Source organism: Camellia sinensis, chromosome 9 (assembly GCF_055761805.1).
Source record: "Camellia sinensis isolate YWXY chromosome 9, ASM5576180v1, whole genome shotgun sequence".
NCBI classification, from domain to species: Eukaryota; Viridiplantae; Streptophyta; class Magnoliopsida; order Ericales; family Theaceae; genus Camellia; species Camellia sinensis.
The window spans coordinates 112,466,394-112,478,504 of NC_138969.1; positions in this window are offsets into that span (position 1 = coordinate 112,466,394).

The window sequence follows — 12,111 nt, forward strand, 5'->3', positions numbered from 1 at the left end:
AGTCGTCGGCATTTGTCCCCTGAACTGGTCCTCGAACTACGAATATCTCATGAACCCTGGCCGGGAGAGAGGTGGGCGAGCGCCGAGCAGGAAGAATTGGGAAGCATCCCACTCACCCATGTCGGTGTTGAAAGGGATTGGATCACCCCCTACTCCGATGCCAGCGAGCATGGAGAAGTCGAAGGGAATCATCATCATCTCCTTTGCGGTGGAAAGGTGGAAGGAATTGGTGGTGTACCGCCACCTCTCCACTAGCGCGCCCAGAAAGGGCCGACTCGCAGTGAGGCGCAAGAGTCCCGTGTAGAAAATGCCGAAACTGGCCGCATCAACAATGTGGCGAACCTCATCGGGTAACTCCATGTACCAACCCCGTGCAATGGTATTCCCGTAACCCCGGAAGGCATGGGAATCTCCCTGTGTTCAAAGACAAACAGATGCGAAGCAGTTTCAGAAATACAGTGTTTGAAAGTGTTCATACTTGATAGAAATACAGTGTGCATGTATGTTCGAGTCGACAGAAGTATCGTGTATCAATGTGCTCAGAATGAACTAGGCATGCAGTATACAAGTGTGTTTGGGTCAATCAGATAAAGTGTGATATTGGCTATCCAAGACATATAACCTACATCGCAGAAAGTAAAGGGGAAGAGTATACCTCAATGGTGCCGTAGGATAGGTGTGACTAAGGCTCGCGTAGCAGGTGGTCCTTCGGAGCACCTCTCGTAAAGCTCCTGAACTGGCGAATGCTGTCAGGAGGCAACACATGTACCTCGGGCTGGTACGTCGCCGGGTCGAAAGGCCGAATACTAAGTGGCAAAGGCTCGAACACAAGATGCATGTCCATCCCCGGCGGAGCCCCATCCTGTGGAATATCATCCGCCATCTCGAGAAGAGGGAAAAAAATGGTCGAAGGTATGGAAAATGGGCAAGAATGCGAAAAGTCAACCAAAAGTCAACCCCGAGGGGTGAAAAATGGAAGAAAAGGTCGAAGTGCGGAAAAAGGCACAGAAACCAAGGGTAACTCAGGGGAAACAAACCCCAAGTGATGGAAATCAAGAATGAGGCATTGAAATCACGTTTCAATCGGTTCAAAACGTTAAGAACAATGAGGGTTTTACGAATCAAAAGTTATGGGATGATAAAAAATGGGGGAAAAGCTCGAATCAAGGGGAGAAAAATGATCTAGAGAGAGAGGAGGAAGAAGTTCGGCAATGGAGAAGTGAAAGTATAGGGTTTGGAACCCTATACCTAAAGACCCGAGGCAAATGGACAAAACTGCCCCGAATCTGCCACTTTTGGCTGATCGGGCAAATTGTTGGCCGATAAGCTTGTTTGATGGCCAATGGATGGCCGGTGGCTCCCCCTTGTGGCCGATGGACCTACAATGCCCTTGTTTGGGGTAGTTTTGTTGATTGGTACCCTCATCTCTCAAGAAAGTGCAAGAAAATACACTTTTGAAGGTTAAGTGGCCTCCGTGGTGACGTCAAACCGTGTCTTCCATGCGTGGCACTCGATATGCACAAGGTGTATCCTTTTTGTAACCTTTTATATATTATAAGATTCGAAAATTGGTTTTGAATATGTTGCATTACAGTGTTTTGTCATGTTTGCAAGGTGCGCATTTGGTATACGCCTTTTCACTCTTACATTAGGCATGCCTCATCTCGTTTTGAGGTTATATCTCAACATTGTGAAGAACATGCCTTTACCATGCTTACATTGAATATGTGCATCCCTATGTCGTTGCGCCTAGAATTTGCATCATCACGCTTGCATAGCGTATGCATGTTGTATTGGATGTCTATTCACGATTACATTGCATAGAGCATGCATGTTGCATTGAACATGCATTTTTTGTTGTTTTGCATAGAAGATGCATTTATTCCTTTTGCATAGAATATGCATCATAATGTTGCATGGAGCATACATTTCACTTTACTTGCATTGTCAAGCACCCCTTCGTTGCATTGTTATGCACACCCCTTGCGTTGTCGCGCACCACTTCGTTGCATTGTTATGCACACCCCTTGCGTTGTCGTGCACCTTCGTTGCATTGTTATGCACACCCCCTTGCGTTGTTGCGCACCCCTTCGTTGAATTGTTATGCACACCCCTTGCGTTGTTGGGCACCTTCATTGCATTGTTATGCACACCCCTTGCGTTGTTGCGCACCTTTGTTGCATTGTTATGCACACCCCTTGCGTTGTCGCGCACCCCTTCGTTGCATTGTTATGCACACCCCTTGCGTTGTTGCGCACCTTTGTTGCATTGTTATGCACACCCCTTGCATTGTCACGCACCTTCGTTGCATTGTTATGCACACCCCTTGCATTGTCGCGCACCTTCGTTGCATTGTTATGCACACCCCTTGCGTTGTCGTGCACCCCTTTGTTGTATTGTTATGCACACCCTTTGCATTGTCGCGCACCTTTGTTGTATTGTTATGAACACCCCTTTGTGTTGTTGCGCACCTTCGTTACATTGTTATGCACACCTCACTTGCATTGTCACGCACGTTACTTGCATTGTTATGCAACTCTTTACTTGCGTTGTCACGCATGTTCCAGCTGCATTGTTATGCACACTCACTTGCATTGTTATGCACGTTTCACTTGCATTGCTATGCACCTTTCCATCGGCATCCTATGTGCACGCATTCATCTTATATTGAACTTGTATCTTGATATAGTGTTGATCATGTGTTTCTATTATGTTATACTTGTCAAAATCTCTCTTTTGTGCAGGCACAATATTGTATGTACGATTCATTTGAAGATGGTGAAACCAGACGATATTGTATGTACATTTAAGTCAAGAGAAGTTTCGGTTCAGTTTTAACTGCTATCTATCACACATGCTCGCATTTAACACGCGTCCTGTAACCTTTCTCCACTCGCGTGTGCCGCGCTTGGATGTACTCACATTCTCTAGTGCATCACGCATCCTATAACCTTTCTCCACTCGCGTGTGCCGGGTTTGGACATATTCACACTATCTAGTGCATCGCCCTTTCTTGCGCAACCTTTCTCCACTCGCATGTTTCGCGTTTGGATGCACTCGCACTGTCGAGTGCATTGCGCTTTCTTGCACAACCTTTCTCCACTTGCGTTTGGCATGCGTTTGGACATACCTTTTCCCTCTCGCGTTTGACACGCGTTTGGATGACTACGCTTTCATGCACAGTCTTTCTCCTTTTGCGTTTGGTACATTGAGAGGTGTTTCATTTGAGACTCCGGGTGTTCTCTGCGGTCGCTTTTAGCCTTCTCCGCGTGAGAGGCAGTGAGAATTGTAATTTTCTTACATCCTTTCTGCATGAGATGTAGTTTGGTTCGTGTTTACTTACTCGCATAGCATTCGCTTAAAACGTTGCATTTATTTTGCATGAATGCTTCATTACAACTCAATTTGCATGATCATAAGTTATGTTCGGTATTGTGCATGTCATTTGCATCTTGCCCCTGCCTGCGGGCGCATCTCTTTGTTATCTTGTATGTTTGTCTAAGGTTTCGGCCTTGTAAAAAATGGGTCGTCTCTCGGCTTTGACATTCACTCCCGTCATTTTATGACTTTCGAGTTCTGTCAAAGAGGGGCAACTGTAGACACCCCATTTTTGACCGTCCTCAAGACTTGGACGTCATCGTTTGAACACTTGATGATCATCCATGCTCGTGTTCGTTTTGAGTTCCTGAAGGTGTCGGCTGCGCGCCTTGCCTTGGAGACTCTCAACTTGTCTGTTTTGTGCTTGGTTGTGGACCAAGAGCTTGTGGTTTTGTTTCTGAGGGAAGGGGGGTGGCTTGTTGGCCTCCCTACAACCCATCGGCCAAGCCTAGTGCTTATCGGCCATGTTTTCTCTTCATCGGCCATAAGTGTTGGCAGTCGGCACCTTTTTTGGCCGGTCAACATCCTTTTTGGCCGAGGCCTTTTTATTTGCTTTTGCAGATATTTTTGTGCCAGCTGTGACAGCTGGTGAGCATAGATTTCATCCTCCATACACGTGGAGGGATTGATTCAAGCCCTTAGCTTGTCCAACAAGCTTAGGAGTTGATTTTCTATAAGAAGGGAGGCCCCTCTCCCTTTCTAGAGGTTTTGAAAATTGAGATGCAAGATATATATTTCTCTCTCTATATATTTCTTCCTCTTTCTCTATATTTGTGTGAGTTTATGCCTTAAAGTGTGTTTTGTCTTCACTTTTGCACTACAACACCTAGTAAAGCACCATTTCTTTGTTGCTGAGGTACTAGAGGGGCTTGTTTGGACTCTCAAAGTTTGTTTTCTTTGACTCAGAAGTGCTGGATTGCTGTGGTTCTTCAAGGGTGAGTTGTTACCCCTTTTAAGCCTTGTTTTTCTTAAGTGTTTGGCCCCCTTTGCATACTGTTTTAGGCATTGTTTTCAACTAAAAAAAGTTTTGATTTTAAGTGCTTAAAGTGTTTGTTTGAGGCCTCTGTGGTGTTGGGGGTGGTCTACCCCCTTTTGTGCCTTGTTTCGCTTTGTTTTGTGCTATCCTTTTAAGCTATTGGGACCACCTCCTTTTGGCCATCTCACAACTGAAACTCAGAGGAATTTTAGTGGTGTAAAGTGTGTGTTGAGGTCCCAAATAGGAGGGGGTAATCCCCTCTCCTTGTGTCTTGTGTGCTTGCCTTGTTGGCTCATCAAAGTAGCATGTTTGTTAAGCTTTCTTGAGCTCCATCTTAGCATGTGTCAAGCCTTATTTCAACATGTTATAGCTCTGTTTTGGCTTGGTTTGATCACATCTTGCATGCTCCTTGCACTTGTAGTGCAAATCCACTCACTAGCCTAACATGCATCATGCTTTTGACCATCATTCTAGCATGTTTTTGGTTCCACTCTAGTAAGATTTTAGCCATGTTTTAGCATGCTTTACATCTAATTTAAGTGTTTTGGGTCATGCATGCCTTGTTTTGTATAACCATAGTGCATTCTTGTCCATTAGCTTTGTGTTTTGAGTCCACTAGCATGCATTGCTTGGGACATGTGCATGATTTGGCTTCATTTAACATGATATTTCAGAGCATATAGCATTGCCATACACTCACATGTGTCACTTTTTCAATGCTTTTGGAAGTTTGTGCTTTGTGCCTCAAATATGAGCCTATATGCATGCCTTATTGCCTAAGCTTTTGGGCTGCCATATCAGTGCATTTTTGGTGTTATTTTGACATGTCATAACTCTTATTTTAGTTGGTGAAGTCATCTCATGCTTGGCTTTGGTGGGTGTAGTGTATTCCTCTTTGTTGGCCTAGTATGCTCCATGCTTCATGCCTTTAATTCTAGCTTGTGTCGGCTATGTTCAAGCATGTTTTTGGCACTGTTTTGACATTCCTTGGGATTCTTTTGAGTCACCTTGGCCCTTTGGGGCTTGCTTGATATGGCCATGGTGTAAGTCGCTTGGCTAGCTTTAAGCTTTAAGCCCACTAGCATGCTTTGTTTGTCATATGTGCATGATTTAGCATCCTTTGGAATGTGATTTCAGAGCCTATTTCACTGGCACACTCTCACATTTTTCACTCCTTCAATGTGCTTGAGAGTTGGTGCCTTCATGCCTTGCTTGTGAACCAATGGGCATGCATGCTTGTATATATTTTCGGACTTCATTTTCAGCATACTTTGGCCATTGTCTTGGCATACATGAGGCTTGTTTGAGTTTGGTTTGGTCCATTAAGTGTTGCATTACATAGCCCTTGCCATTTCATTGTTGTTCGCATGTTGTCGCATGCTCATGTTGTCTGGATGTTGTTAGCATGTTGTTGCATACTCATGTTGTTTGCTTGTTGTCACATTTGCATGTTGTTAGCATGTTGTTGCATACTCATGTTGCTTGCATGTTGCATGTTGCATGTTGCATGTTGTTTGCATGTTTGTTGCATTGCATTGTGTTTGGATTGGACGTCAATCCAAACACGAGGAATGTTGCACGTTTCATACTCAAAGTGATGAAACGTGCCTCATTTCTCGGTCACCGACCCTCTTGATCATGCATGATAGAGGCGGAGGCATTTATGTTTATTCATGCATTCATTTGACATTGATTTGTGCAACTAGACCACTTTGGTCATCATACATTGAGATGCATGATTGATGACTCGAGAGCCGAGCACTACATTCCTTTGAGCTTTAACATGATAAGGAGTGTGGTTGCACACACATTTTCTTGCAAATACACTGCCATGCCTCTATTAGTGCTCTGTTGCAGCAAAAGGAGAATTTGCAGGGAGCAGTGACCGACCGGCCATTATAGTCTGCTGATCGGCTATCAAAATTGGCCGATAGCCATTATCTTTGGCTGATAGCCATTTCCTTTGGCCGATGGCCATTCCTCTTGGTCGACCACGCCTCAGCATGTTCATAAGGTGGGTCAGAAGTACCTTGGAAGTTGGCACAATTTTCAGAAGTCCAGAAGAGTGCAAAAAGAGGCAACATGAGGCACGGTAGTGGATTTCCGAGCAAAGCCAACCGAGCATGCATCACTTCCTTGCCCGCGAGGCCATTTTAGTACTCATGATTAGTTCGTGTAAATTAGTCATTTGATTGGTTTTGTAATATTTTAATTAGCTTAGCATAGCTATTTGTTTCAATTTGAATTGTAATACTTAATTAGCTAGAATTAGTTAATTAGTTTCGGCTTGTAGTAATTAGCTTAGCTTAGTGTAGCTTAGTTGATTTATTCGGACCCTCCGTCGAGAGGGCACAACTGTTATAATAAGCGTGCATGTGTGTGATGCATGTCTTCCAACCCCCATTTCTTTCTCCGTTTTACTTAACCGCTTTCGATGGTTAGTTTTAGGGCATGTTTCAATTAGCATCCTTATGCTTTGCATGCGTGCATTCATTCATCTGTTTTGCATGTACCGGGCTCGGCGCATCATACAAACTGCATTGTATTTCAATACCAATTTGAATACTTGTTATCAAGTTGCATTCACACGACATCTTAGAATAGCCGAGCCTATCTTTGTTGCATTTTTGCATGTGTTGCATTAGGCATCTTAACATAGCTAGGATCATGCATTGATTACTAACTAGCTTCTTTTTTGGCTCGGAGTACTAGGTAAGCTTTTACGCTTTAGCATACAGCATGAGATGTGTATGTTGCCATGTTAGCATTCTTGCCATGCGGCTAACTACTTAAGTGTTTAACTGCATGAATGCCTGTGGATGAAAGTTTGATTGCTTGAATTGGAACAATTCATCGAAATGCAAGTTTTAAGCCCACTTGAGGGTGACAAAACCATGTTTTCTAAGCCCACTTGAGGGTGACAAAATCCGCGTCTTAGCTGACTTGCGAGTAGCATCTTCAAACAATTTTCAAACAAACAGACATGAGATGTTTTGTTCTAATTTAGACGATCTAGTCTATACTTGTATGCTGCGTGCATCACGTAGTAAGGTTAGCTAATAAACCGGAATAAGAACACATGTGTTTTCAAAAACAATATATCATGTTAGTAAAGGCCGATCTTTGATCAGGCGAGCGGGGGTGCTCATTGGATGACCTTCCCCTCTCGTACGCAAGTTCCCGAGCCGAGGCAACTTTGGTGATGACGGATGCGTGGCCTTAGGCACGAGTCAGGGTTTCCTAAATTTTTCCAAAACAAAATATTTAGGTGGCGTCTTTGAAATCTGGCAAAGCAGTCCATGTTTGGCGCTTTTTTATTCAAATCGATTTTCCAAAACGATTTGCCGAATTTGGACTCTTTGGTGATTTATCAATCTTACATTGCACTTTGTGAGATTAGATTCAGAACCGTGACATGAGTCTGAACTGTAGTAGCTAAGAACAACGATTCATGCCCTCACGCGCGGAGCAGAGTTCTGGGCAGTGTACACATTGAAAATTTGGTTTTAAAATTTCAAGATAGACTATGTAGTCTCAATGTGCCAGAAATTAAGAAGAAACTGATGGAGGAAGCACATGCCTCGAAATTTTCAATACATCCCGGTAATACCAAGATGTACCAAGATTTAAAGCAGAACTTTTGGTGGATGAGTATGAAGAAAGAAATTGCGAAATTTGTTTCAAGACGTTTACAATGTCAACAAGTAAAGGCAGAGCACCAAAGACCGACAGGTTTACTTCAACCTCTTCCAATCTTGGAATGGAAGTGGGAACATTTAACTATGGATTTCATTGTGTGTTTATCGTGAACTGCCCAAGGTATGAATTCCATATGGGTCATTGTGGATAGATTAACTAAATTTGGCCATTTTCTTCCTGTGAAAACTCAATACAATGCGAATAAACTTGTTATGATTTATGTCAATGAAATTGTAAAGCTACATGGTGTTCCAGTTTCAATTGTGTCAGATAGGGATCCAAAAGTTGTGTCAAGATTTTGGCAAAGTTTATAGGATGCTATGGGAATATAGTTGAAATTCAGTACGGCCTTCCACCCCCAAACAGATGGCCAATACGAGAGAACAATAAAAACCTTAGAAGATATGTTGCAAATGTGTCTTGGATTTCCAAGAAAGTTAGGAAACTTATCTACCGTTGGCAAAGTTTGCATACAATAATAGTTAACACTCAAGCATAGGAATGGCACCCTACAAAGCCTTGTATGGAAGAAAATGTTGCTCCCCCGTGTGTTGGGCCGAAGTCAGTGATAGATCGTCGTTTGGGCTTGAGATTGTGCAGTGGACGACAGAGAAAATTAAAACTATACGAGAAAGATTGAAAACCGCTCAATGTAGACAAAAGAGTTATGTGAATCATCGACGGAGGGATTTAGAGTTTGAAGTGGGAAATTATGTTTTTGTGAAAGTCACTCCAACGAAGGAACACCTAAGATTCTGTAAAAAGGGTAAGTTAGCACCTCGATATGTTGGTCTGTTTCAAATTCTGGAAAGAGTGGCTCTGGTAGCCTGTTGCTCTTCCACCAAATATGGAGCAGGTGCATAATGTGTTCCATGTATATATGTTACGGGGTTACTTAGAAGATCAGTCTCATGTCATAGACTACTGTCAGATTGTCTTGGATGATAACTTGATCTATTAAGAAAGACCGATTCGAATCTTGGACCAATAAGTGAAACAATTACGGAACAAAGTAATTCCAATGGTAAAAGTGGAGTGGCAAGAACATTACGGGAAAGAAACTACTTGGGAAAAAGAAGAGGAAATGAAACAACAGTACCCGGACTTATTTCCACCTTATGGTAAAACAAGTTTGAGGGACCAAACTTATTTAAGGGGGAGAGAGTGCAACAACCTGACCCTCTTCTATGCTTTAAGATTTTAATTATGTGACTAATTGTATGCATGATGTGAAATTCTATTTGCCATTGTGTTTAATTATGTGAAATATCCAATTATCGGATCATATCTGTCGGTTATGGAAAAAATCTATTGAAATTGAGACATTTAGACAAGAAATTGGGAGCCTTAGAAGCACGATAACCCAAAATTGACTTTATAATTATGATCAACATGATTTTTAGGACATCATATCAAGTTTTGTAAAAATTTGATTCGTAATGAATTAATTGGAAATATTTAGGCTCAACACTCTTAAGACTTTAACATTGATAGATATAAGGGTCTTATAAGAGCCTTAGATGACTTGGTATCAAATATCTCCTGAGAAAGAGAGAGAGAGTGGTAGAGAAGGAGAGGAAAGAGAGGAGGCTTCAACAAGAGTGAGGATTGAAGAAATTGAGAGGAGTTCTAAAGATTAGAGTTCAAGGTATGTATAATTTAACCTGAATATCCTAATCTCTCTCTCTAAATGATTTGAGAAGGAATTTTACATTTATGTAAGCTAGGGTTGTGCAATAAGACTCTTGTTTATGCTAGTTAGTTGATTTGAAGGATGTGGTGGATTTGAAGGATGATTCTTGTGTCTTGTGTTGTCTTAAACTATGTTGAGAGGAATTACTTCTTATTCCTTAGCTTTACATGCTTTGAACTCACACATGCATATAGATGTATAGATATATATATATTTACTTTTTTACAAACCATGTAAGGATGAACACATAAAAGATTTGGGTTGTGGATAAGAAATTGAAAAAGGTTATAACCTAATTATACTTGTAATTCATGCTTATTGTGATGATATGTTATAATATTGAGATAATTTTCCTTATTTTGCGCTTTGCAAATGTGTTTGGTCAGTTGAATTTTGTCTAAGTTTCGGACTGCTCAAATAGAGCATACGACTGCACGTGTGGGACCCATGGCCACACGTGCTGGAGGCACAGCTGCACGTGCGGGGGCTCACAACTGCACGTGCAGAAAACAGGGGGAGGAGAGTTTGAGATTCTAAAATAAAGGCACGTGTGGAGCTGCACGTGTGGCACACCTTTCCGCACGTGCGGTGGACGACTTTCGCACGTGCAACCCAAGGGGAAAAATTTCTGCCAGCTTCTTTTTCTCTGTTAAAGCCTCTGGAAGTGCTAATATGTAATGTGATCCTTCTAAAATGCTTCTATTTGAATGGGAATTGAACGAATCGGATATTGAATAAAAGAAAAAGGCTAAAGAAAAGTGGCTTACTTATGAGTTGTGTACTATGTGCAGGTCACGTACAAGAAGGGGCTGTTGCTCATCCACATCACAGTGAGTAATAATAGTTTAATGATATGTTTCATTTAGTTCCAATGATTATCATTTGTATATTATTGCTTACGAATGGCATATGTTCTTGATATTGTGGATGATTGGAGCTTTAGAATTGAAATAATTGAACGATGGCATTAATTTCGACACAAGGTCATTTTGTTTCTATTACAATAATGGGCTCGAGGCCATTCTGACGTGAATTACTTTGATTGGTGGGCCTAAGGCCAAGGGAGGTGGAGACATGTCGATGTTCCATCTACCCTCTATTGTTCTGAATAGCTGTTGATATGTTAGGCCTAAGGCCGTTCTGTATTATGTTGGGCCTCAGGCCGTTCTATATGATGTTGGTCTCAAGGCCGTTTTGGGAGTGAATTCAAGACTATGACAAGTACGTGACTTATGATATTATTCATTTTGTCTTATGTTTAATCATATGAACCTCCTTACATTGCTATTATTCACTGAGCTTCGCTCACTCTATATTTATGTATGTTTATGTAGGTAATCAACCTGGGGGCCAGCCGTAGTTTAGCTCCAACAACCTTTTTGAAGACCCCGTTGTGTCAAGCCTGCCTTTTGTAGAATTTCCTTTCATAGCGCACAATGTTTGGTTATAAATGCTTTTGTCAAACGTTGAGTAACATGTATAACTTTTAACTCTTTGATGTTTTTGGTTGCACCCCATTTATTGGGCTAGTATATATCTATATGTAAATGTGAACTATGTATGTATTATGGCTTGTGATGAAAATGTTTTGAGATCCTGGCATTTAAACACTGATCAACGGACGTATTATTTGAATATTAAATTGCTTCTGTCTTAGGCCAGGTATTGTATTAGATGCTTATTGATCATTTGATCATTTGATTTTGAGGCCTATGTTCAGGTCGATCATGCCCGAACTTTTAGGGGCAAGTTTGGGTCATGACAGGTTTGTTGTGAGTTGTACCCCTTTGGCGGCAGTTTTTTGTCGAAGAAGGTTAGGGTTGGCCTGGCACCACCTAGGAAGACCAATCCCACAAGCTGTTCAGGAGTAGTGTCAATGCATAATTTAGCCTTGTCCATTGCGGACAGTACTGCCTGTCGATGTACCCGGGAGTCCACGAGAAGACCCCAAATTGAGATGTCAGCTTAGATTTTCTTAAGCTATTTCAACACTGCCTCTTCTTCGAGCTGCTTCTCTATCTGTTTCTCAACCTCTCTGTCTTTTCCAGATGCCTTGGCTTGATCTAAGTGTGGTGGATTAAAATATTGCCCACTTCTTGTCATGTGATCTATGTCTTCCGCATATCATGTGTTGTCTAGAAGGCATTCACCCCAGTCTTCGTCGATGTGGGCCAAATGCAGATCGTCATCATCCCACCAAATACCTTCAGCAGCTGACAAACAGTTGTCCGGCTCTGTCTATGTTATTTTCTCATCACAGGTATCCCCTACAGGGTGTTGGACCATTACTGCTTTCTGGTTGTCTTCAAACCTCTCACGTTCAAACTACTTCAGTGTAGCTTTCTATTCTGTGTTCACAGTGCTC